This window comes from Oryctolagus cuniculus, chromosome 18 (genome assembly GCF_051225735.1).
Source record: "Oryctolagus cuniculus isolate XC-2025 breed Fujian yellow rabbit chromosome 18, ASM5122573v1, whole genome shotgun sequence".
NCBI classification, from domain to species: domain Eukaryota; kingdom Metazoa; phylum Chordata; class Mammalia; order Lagomorpha; family Leporidae; genus Oryctolagus; species Oryctolagus cuniculus.
This window is the reverse complement of record NC_142884.1, coordinates 74,143,523-74,153,315: the sequence shown is the minus strand read 5'-3', so window position 1 is coordinate 74,153,315 and position 9,793 is coordinate 74,143,523.

Below are 9,793 nucleotides of genomic sequence, written 5' to 3'. Positions count from 1 at the left end.
CACCTGAAGTGCTTTGCTAGACTGCTTCCCTCAAAATGTTTTGGAGAGCAAGGTAATAGGTAATATATTTTTTAAAGATTTATTTATTTATTTGAAAGTCAAAGTTACACAGAGAGAGAAGGGGAGGCAGAGAGAGAGAAAGAGGTCTTCCATCCACTGGCTCCCCAATTGGCTGCAACCACTGGAACTGCACTGATCAGGAGCCAGGAGGTTCTTCCAGGTCTCCCATGCAGGTGCAGGGGCCCAAGGACTTGGGCCATCTTCTGCTTTTCCAGGCCATAGCAGAGAGCTGGATTGCAAGTGGAGCAACCGGGTCTCAAACTGGCACCCATATTGGATGCTGGCACTGCAGGCGGTGACTTAGCCCCCTACGCCACAGCATCAGCCCCGGTAATAGGTTTTAACAATAGCAGTCTTCGCTGTTGGTTTGAACGTGGAGACCCCAACCTTGCCCTGCATCCTTACTGGGTCCCTAATGAAATGCTGCTCAGGTTCCAAACTTGTGGCCAGCACTTCAAGAGCAGGAGGCCTCCCTGGGGAGGTAGACCAAAGCTGAATCCCAACTCGTCTTCTTCGTACTGTAGCAGAAATACGACCACAACCAGAGACAAAGAAAGAGAAGCAGACCCCTCCTCCCAACACAGACCTTGAAAAACGGCTGCTTGCAATTAACTGGTGAAGCAGGTGCCTATTGTTATCTTGTCTACGGAGGGAAGAAGTCCTAAGTTCTGCTTCTGTGAACTCCAGTCATACATCTGTCCTAATAAATCTGCCCCTGGTATCTCTTCTACAAACATACCAGGCCCTCCGAGCATTGGAAGTGCGGTCCTAAGTCACGTAGGCTGCAATTTAAACCCACCAATGCTGCAACAGCTAAGGTGTGATGCTGATGAACCTATAACTATTGTAAGAGACTCGAGATTGTGGCTCAGTTCTCAGGAAATGAGTGAGCCCAGCTGAGCCTGCTGGTGTAATAAACTACTTCAATCCTGCGCTGTCTCTGGTGCCTGTTTGCACAAAGGGAGTCTTCCCACCTCGGATTTCTGCAACAATACTACTTGCTCGTTACCCTGAGTCTGATGCTCACTCTAGCCTTGCAAGACAGATCCTGTGGGGAAATCATCTCTGGAGATTACAAAGTTCAGCAAGGATGTGCTCCGGGAAAACTGGTGAGATGAGTCCGAGTTCGTGTCTGGTGTCGATGACGATTTGTGAGACTGGACACAAGAGTGAGAGTGAAGGAAGGGAAGTTTTATTTTCGTAATAAGAAGAGAAGCTCCGAAATACAGTTGGAGGGGCTGATCGAAAGAGAGACCAAGCCACTGAGGTCCTGCAGTCTAGGGGTAATTGTATGTCTTTAGCACACTATCTCCAAAGAACAAAGGCAATGGTTATACATGAGCTGCTGTGAGGGCAGGGACAGTCTTAACGGAGCCTTTTCTAACTTGTTTCTGCCAAAACCTAAATCTTGTTTTCTGTTGGCAAATATTAGTTAAGATGGGCTTCCATCCATTCTGTTTAGTGTGTACGTGCTGGGAAGGGGCTGCGAGATGGAGCCAGTCTGGCCTGCTTCTAGTCCTGGGCTCCCTCTGTTGTACAGTTTGCACCCTTGGTAAGGCAGCTAATGGGATCTGAGATCTACCCTGTTCTCCCCTTACCAAGCCCTGCATCCCTGGGTCTGTATCTCTCAAGGTGGGGTCACTCATGGAAGCTAGCAGCCTCCCTGAACCTTAGCCAGGGAGGCCAGAGGAAGACTGGCTTTGGCGAGATTAGACACCCTTGTGCCATTCAGAGCCCTGAAGGCCTGGAAGGCCAGAGCAAAGCAGCTGTGCTTTTCAGGTTTCTCTGGGTGGAGACAAAAGAAGGCAGCCTAAAGGCGTAAGCCAACCTTCAGCCACAGCTTATGCCCAGTAAGTTCCATCCTTCCAGCCAGTGTTAGCCAGAGCTGCCCTCCCTCCCTCCTGGACTTGTGTGCACTTGTGTGCACTTGGCCTGCACCCAGATGTTTCAGAATGAAACAGAGCAAAACGTAGGCTCCTCCTTGTGGCCAGGATCCTGTGGTCCTGCGGCCCTGGGGCTTCCAGGGCTGGGCAGAACCCTGTGTCCTGCACAGATGTCAGGCTGGGACTGAAGTCACTTGTTGAGGGTGTACAAATAGCAGGCAGAGGGAGTTGGGCTGCCTGAATGCCAGCTGTTCCTGAAAACCTGTTAGACTTCTCACACTCCCTGGGGCCGGTTGCTAAGAACCTCATCCTTTATTGACTTCTTTTCAGAAGTGCCAGAGGTGTTTGGCTTGGTAATTGGAGCACAGATCCGGCCCTTCCCATCCCCACCCTGGTGGGAGACAGCTAAAACCAGGAACCCCTTTGGTTAGGTGTATCCACCTTTGGTTAGGTGATCCACCTCAGGATCACTCGTTTGCATCAAACAGCCATTTGTTGAATTGCTGCTTGTTCGTCTTTCCCACTACATTATCAACTCCAAGGAGAGCAGGAATGCACCATTTGCTGGGTCCATGGCCCATACATCTCTACAAGGTCACTAGCAGCATCTAATATATCTAAGAGAAAACCTCCCATCCTTTCAAAGACCCTCAAGCACTTAATACACATCTCTCCGCACCTGCTACAAGTAACCCCTCCACCTGAGACAGAGGGTTCTGACGCCATGTAGCTGGTCCACGAAATCCTGCCAAAGGAGGACAGGTGAACATCCACTGAAGTCGGGGAAAAGTGAGAGTTCCCATTGACTTCTCCTCTCCTTCAGTAAGATGGTGTTTCTTTAGGTCTTTGCCCAGGGCTGAGCTGGAGCTTTGGCTGAGTCATTGGAACAGCATCAGCCAGTCATGGAGAAGCTGTCGGGAGCACCTAAACCTGTCGTCCAGGGCTGGACGGCACGTTTTCCCTCTGACACCTGTTGTCATCGGCTGGTATTCACTGCGGAGGGCATGCTGCTGCTGACACAGTCAGAGGCCATTTCTACGTTCAGTGGGAAAGTGCTTCCTGGTTGCTTAGTAATCCCTACCTTGGTTGGTAGGAAAAACTCACTCAGAACTTGGAACTAAGGAAAACATAGCTGTGGTGTTTAATTCCAGGTCCTGCCAGGACCACCTCTTCCTCTGAGGAAGTGGGACTTTTCTTGCCCTACAGCTTAGATATTGAGACTGTTTTGTAAAGGTGGATATTCATTTGGAGAAGTCTGATAAGGTGCAAGATCATTTTTATCCAGTAGAGATGCAAATGGTCTCTGACCAGTAGAGAATATAACCTCATTGATTATATTGTTCTGTAGAATCTTAGCCAGTATTGTAGCTTTGTATCTAATTTAACAATCTGATTTGAATTCTTTCTTTAAAAAAGCACTGTATTTTATGTATCAATTTCTCATCTCCTCTCTGAGATGCAGCTTTGCCATCCCACTGGTTCTGTCATTAATGAGTTAGATAGAACTTTGATGTGTGCTCATTGTGTGCTTGTATGAGATTTTAATAATTTCTGGAAATTATACTTGGTCACTGTGGGAGGTGAGAAATGGCCTGAACATCATGAGTTTTCCTTCGCCAGCATGGAGTCCAGAAAAAGAGAGAGGTCTGCTAACGTCACCTCCCCAGGCTGGTTTCTGCGGTGCACCCCAAACTCCCCACCTGCCAGGAGTGAGCCCTGTAGGCGGAGATGAGCGTGTGCTGTGTGTGCTCTGCTTGGACCACCCTGCTATCCAGTGATGAGAAGGAAAGTGCTGCCTCTCAACCAGCATCACCTAAGGAAATTATCAAACCCAGCTCAGGGCAGTGAGTTTGAATGAAACTGATCCTCATCCGAAGCCATTATCCCACGGCAACATTTTTTTCTGATGCGCTCATATTTTAGCTTCCCCTGTCATTTCTGTGGCACCCTGTCATTTGTCATATGGAGTGACAAAAACTAATTCCCATTGTATGCCTACCATTTACCAGCTAAGTTCTAAGTATTTGATATAGATTATTTCATGATACAGACCTTCAATGAGAGAGGCACCATTAATGATCACCCTCCCCACTTCACAGACAGAGGTAGTGAGGCACCAGGAAAGTTGGGTAACAGCCCCAGGATCTCAAAGCTCATCAGTGGTGGAGCTGAAACTTCAGCCCAGGAAGCTAGCTTCAAAAAGAAATTGGCCAGTATGCTATAACTCCTTTGGAAAATCTGAAGTTGAACAAGCTCAATCTAAAAAGCTCAGCTCTGCGTTGGTGATTTTGGCCAAGTGCACTTTCTAAGCCTCTTACCTTATCTATATTTGGAGATGATGATAATACTTGTATCATGGGGTTGTTGCAAGGATTGAATTGGTAAATACAAACAAATTGCTTAGTAGAGTTCCTGCCACACAGGAAGCTCTAAGTGGTCCTTAGTTTAAAGAAAAGAGCAGCAGCGAATTTTTATCAGGAGGAGTGGGAGATGTGAGTTGTATTGTTGGCTCGTGGAAGACTCCCCTGCGCCATCACGGGAGGAGGAGCATTAGCCAGTCAGTGGTGAAAGCCCCCATCTGGATCAGGGCAGTCCTGAAGTCCTGGCTGCAGACACGTGCCCACATTGCCTTCCCACAGTCTGACGTCAGCCGAGAGGAGACACACCCAAGGGACCCTGTCTTCACTCAGATACAGAAGAAAGCAGCCACTGCTGGTACCACACTTTCTAAATGCCAGGCACTGGCTAACCCCTTCGCCTTATCATTATAGTTAGCCTTCTCAGTAGCTTCATAAGATGATCATCACCCCTGCCTCTGATGGTAGGAAGACAACAGAAAAAAAAAAAATTGAAACCCCCTAGAATACAAAGAAGTTAGGCAGCTTGCTCATGGTCTCCTGTCTATTGGGCAGCCAGTCTAAGGCTCTGACCAAAGTCCACGTATGTCATTGCGCTTGGGCTGCTGTTATAAATTACCACAGACTGCCAAACAGTAAGCAGCTGCCTCTCCCAGTTTTGCAGGCTGTGAAGGCCAGGGTCAAGGAGTAGACAGCCTCTGTGTCTGGTGAGGGCCCGCTTCCTGGTTTGCATTCAAATCAGACCGTCTTCTCGCGTGTCCTCACATGTTGGAACTCCCACTGGTCTCTTCTTGTACAGGCACCAACCCCACCCTGAGGGCTCCACACTCACAACCTAATCCTCTCCAGAAGGCCCCACCTCCTGCTACCACTGCAGGAGAGTTAAGATTTCAACATAGGAATTTTGCAGGGGACACACACAGGCAGCCCATAACACTGTGGAACTCCTTCATGCCCACTGCAAACCACCTTGTGAACTGCAAGCAAGAATGTGAAGTGTTTGGAGGAAGATTCACCAAAATTCAAAACACACAACAAAGACGAGACTCTAGAGGGTGGGGACAGGGGCAGTTGTCCTTTATTTAACCTTAAAGGAAGGGGAGCATCGGAGTCCTCGCCAGGTCCGTGTGTGCAGCCTCCCCGAAAAAGTGCTCCCTTCTTCCTGCCAGCCCTCCTAACCTGCTCAGGAGAATCCTTAGTCCTTCCTTACATGACACCCCTGTCTTCTTTCTGGGGGAGGCCGTTTGAGAACTTGGTGTTCTCAAGTTGTGTCTCAGTGGAAACCAAGAAGGAGAGATGGGACTCCAGTGCCCACCTGTAGCTCCATCCCACCAAGTCCTGGCAGGTGGGGTGCAGCCCTACCCAGACAGAAACAGGAGAGGAGAGGGCTGCTGGGATGGTGTGTGGATGGGGGGGGGGCAGGATGTTCCTGCCATCACTCTCACACACAGAGGCTTTGCAGAGGGTGGGTCCTTCCTGGAGCCACCCTGAAGACCCATGAAGATGTGAGTCTGAGTGTTACGAGTAGGTCTCTGATGATGATGGCGACAATAATGATGTTGATATAAATTAGAATTCTGGGCTTGCAAGTAACAGAAACTGAGTTCTGGCTGTCTTTTATCAAAATGGAAGTTACTTGAATTAAGTATGTGAGTCACATAATCAAAGCAAGCCTGAAAGGCCAGGAGTGAAAAGTTGAGTCACTGAGACCAAATGTCTCCTGTACCCAAGAAGGAGGAAACACAACTGTCATGAGTGGGAGACTGCTGCCTCACTCTTCACACCCCTTGGCCAACATTCCCTGTCACTGGAGGGTCATATGTGTGCTCATATGCCCACATTCTGGGAGCTGATATACTGGGAAAGGTGAGGTTTAGACCTTGTGAGGAGAAGCCTTGGTTTCCATCAAGATTTCATGCCTGGGGAATGGTAAGCAGGTGCTGGACAGCCACCCCCATGCCCTGTAAAGCTGACATTATAATGGCCGTGGTGTGGATTGGCCCAGTCATTTTACAATTCTATAGACCTATTTTGCTACTCACCGTGGGCATTCAAGATCAAAGTGTGCGTTTTACGCTCATCAATGACTTGTCTTACCTAGAAACCATACCCAGACTACAGAATACCATGTTTCAATTTAGGATAATCTCCATATAGAATTAGTTCATCTCAGACAGTCAGGGGAGAGAGAGAGACCCAGAGCAGGGACAAAAAGAGAGATTTGTTCTATGTAGCAGTGAGTCATTGCCCACTGGCAAAATAGGAAGAACAGAAAGTAGAGCTGAACAAAAATATGGCTGTGGTAAAATTCCTGGGGCAATTTCTTGGTGGCTGGGACTTCCTCATACAGACAAAACAATCTGGAAGGAACAAATTATTTAGGACAAAAGTCTTGAGTTTGCTTATTAATCTTTCCAAGTCTCATGGTAGGCTTGAATTCTCACTTTAGTCGTCCATATATTTCATAATATAGTAAATATGTTTTGTAACATTCCAAGACAGGATGTACCTTCACTGTTATCCTAGCAAGGATGGTTCCAATAATCTTTTTGTTTTTTAAAAGATTTGTTTATTTATTGAAAGTCAGAGTTACATGGAGAGAGAAGGAGAAGCAGAGGGGGGGGGGGGAGAGGGGTCTTCCATTTGCTGGTTCACTCCCCAATTAGCTGCAACAGCTGGAGTTGAGCTGATCTGAAGCCAGGAGCCAGGAGCTTCTTCTGGGTCTCCCACATGGGTGCAGGAGCCCAAGAACTTGGTCTATCTTCTGCTGCTTTCATAGGCCATAGCAGAGAGCTGGATCAGAAGTGGAGCAGCCAGGACTCGAACCGGCGCCCATATGGGATGCTGGCACTGCAGGCGACAGCTTTACCCACTGTGCCACAGCACTGGCCCCAATTCCAATAATCTAAAACTGCCTGTGATCAGCTGAGATCTTTGGCTTCCATCATGAGACTCATCAAGAACTTAGCTTCATCTTGTTCCAGATGCTTGCATATTTTGGGCATGAGACCTCAAAATACATTTTTTGAAGATGTATTTATTCATTTGAAAGGCAGAGATACAGAGAAAGAGAAGGGGGGAGAAGGAAAGAGAGAGGAAGAGAGAAAGAAAGATTTTCCATCCACTGATTCACTCCCCCAGTGGCCACAATGGCCAAGGCTGGGCCAGGCCAAAACCAGAAGCCAGGAACTTCTTCCAGGTCTCCTACATGGGTGACAGGAGCCCGAGGACTTGGACCATCTTCACTGCCTTCCCAGGCTCATTAGCAGAGAACTAGATTGGAAATGGAGCATTCTAGACTTAAACCTGTACCTACATGGGACGACAGCAGTACAGGCAGGAGCTTCACCTTCTAGACCACAATGCTGGCCCCTCAAAAATACATTTTTATGGAAGACTTGCTTTTCGATAGCAGAGAACTTCTGATCAGCAGCATTGCCCACACTAACCTTCGTCTCTCTCTTTGTCTTTAGTCTCCTCTCATTCTTTCTCTCCAGGATGTTGAAGCGTTGATCTTTTTCCCTGCCAAGCATTATTTGATTCCTCCAACTTCAATGAATCTGTTCTTATATCGTCTATTTGTTAGGAATTAGTTCTGATGCAAAAGATAGAAACCCAACTTGAAATAGTTTAAAGGGAATTTATTGGTTCACACGTTTGGAGATCAATCAGAGTAAATCTTTAGATACAGCTAGATCAAGGGCTCACGCTACGTTATTAGATCTTGGTATCTCAGCAGCATTCTGTTTCACTTTCTTTTATCCTGGCTTCATTCTCTACCAGACTTCCCACTTGGAAGGCTGTAGAAGCTTCTACTTAATATGGACGTTACCGTTCAGCGGCTGGAAACGATACCCTTTTTCTCCATGCCTGCCAGCAATCCTCCCACCAAAAATCTTCTGTTGGCCCTTTTTTTGGAGGCAGAGTCACATCACTGAACCAATCACAAGAGCCAAGGGTCACACACCCACTTCTGGAGCAGGAAGGTGGGATTCCTTGAATGCCAATCACACTGAAATATCCAAAAGAGGAAATGTGGGGCAGGCGAAAGAGGAAGGAACTTCACACTACAAACGTACTGAAGTCTCTTCAGCCTTCCAAGGAGTTCCCAATCTCCCTTCCTTTTTACACATTTCCTGGTATGACATTCTGATCTGGGCATTATACTGGGACTCAGAAAGTTACCTGATCTCGTTACGGCCCCCTGGGATCCCAGAAATCCCAAGGGGGAATATTGGTCTGCGAGAAAAACCAGCAGAGAAGACTTTATTCTGTGCCACTTCCAAGCCAGTGTCTGTGGGTCCCAAACCCCGGAGGGGAACCTTCTGTGTGGGCCGGAGCAGTGAGCAGGAAGGGCCGCCTCCCCATCAGAGCCTCTTGCGTGAAGCGTCTCTTCCTCGGAACTGAACTCTCCAGAATGGCATTGTGAACACGGTCTTTATCACAAGAATAATCAAACTAATCAAATTTAACACCCCAGTCCAATAATATAATAACGTTTATTTATTGACCTTTTATTGGCTCCCTGTGTCATGAAACAAACCGTATTTTTGCTGGATACTTTTCCGGATTCCTGCCTTTTATTGTGACTCTGTGGTGAGGACAGCCTATTTCCCTGTTAATGGCATTCGGGGACACACAGAAAGGGAGAGAGATAAGGGGAGAGGGCAGGGTGAAATGCGGAGCCACCCTGCATCCTGTCTGTGAGCAGTACAGTTGGCTGGGAGGCCTGTTGTTGGATCACCTTTTCCTCTATGCCTTCTCGTAGGATGTGATAATTGAGGATGCAGTAGGGGTTTGACTCTGCTGTTACCTCTCATTGGTTTTCTACAATAAAACAGGAAGCATCAATGACTTCGTGGACACGACATGGTCAAGGCACGAAGGCTGTTCGTGTATAATGTCTGTCTCTTCTGTGTGCTGAAGAATTACATGTGTAAGGGGCCTTTGAAAAGTTTATGGAGAAGCAGGTGTTTACCCTGGCATTTCAGCTGCCTGCATCCCCCGTCAGAGTCCCTGAGTCTGAGGCCCAGCTCTGGTTTCTGGCTCCAGGTTCACTCCAATGCAGTCCTTGGGCAGCAGCTCTGACAACTCAAGTAGTTGTGTGGGGAGCAACCGAGACTAGACTAAATTACTGGAACTAACACTAATTCTATGCATCTGATCTCCCACCATATGGCGCTGAGAGAGAGCAAACAACTTCCACACAGTTGCCTCACCAATTCGACTAACAAGCTGCAGAAGCTGATCCTGCTCCTGATTGGAGGAGAGCAGCGTGCTCAGCGTGTTGGCAGCAGAGTTGGGATTGGTGGAAGAGGACTATAAAGGAGGAGAGAGACAACATGCACCAGGAACATCTGAGCAACATCTGAGCAGCCCCTGAGAGAGCTGGCCGGTGGTGTGCCGCTCCTCCGTGGAAGCGGGGAAAGTGGCGGGGGTGCCGCCCCTCCGCGGAGGCAGGGGGGCTGGCAGCAAACTTGGGACGGTGTCGTT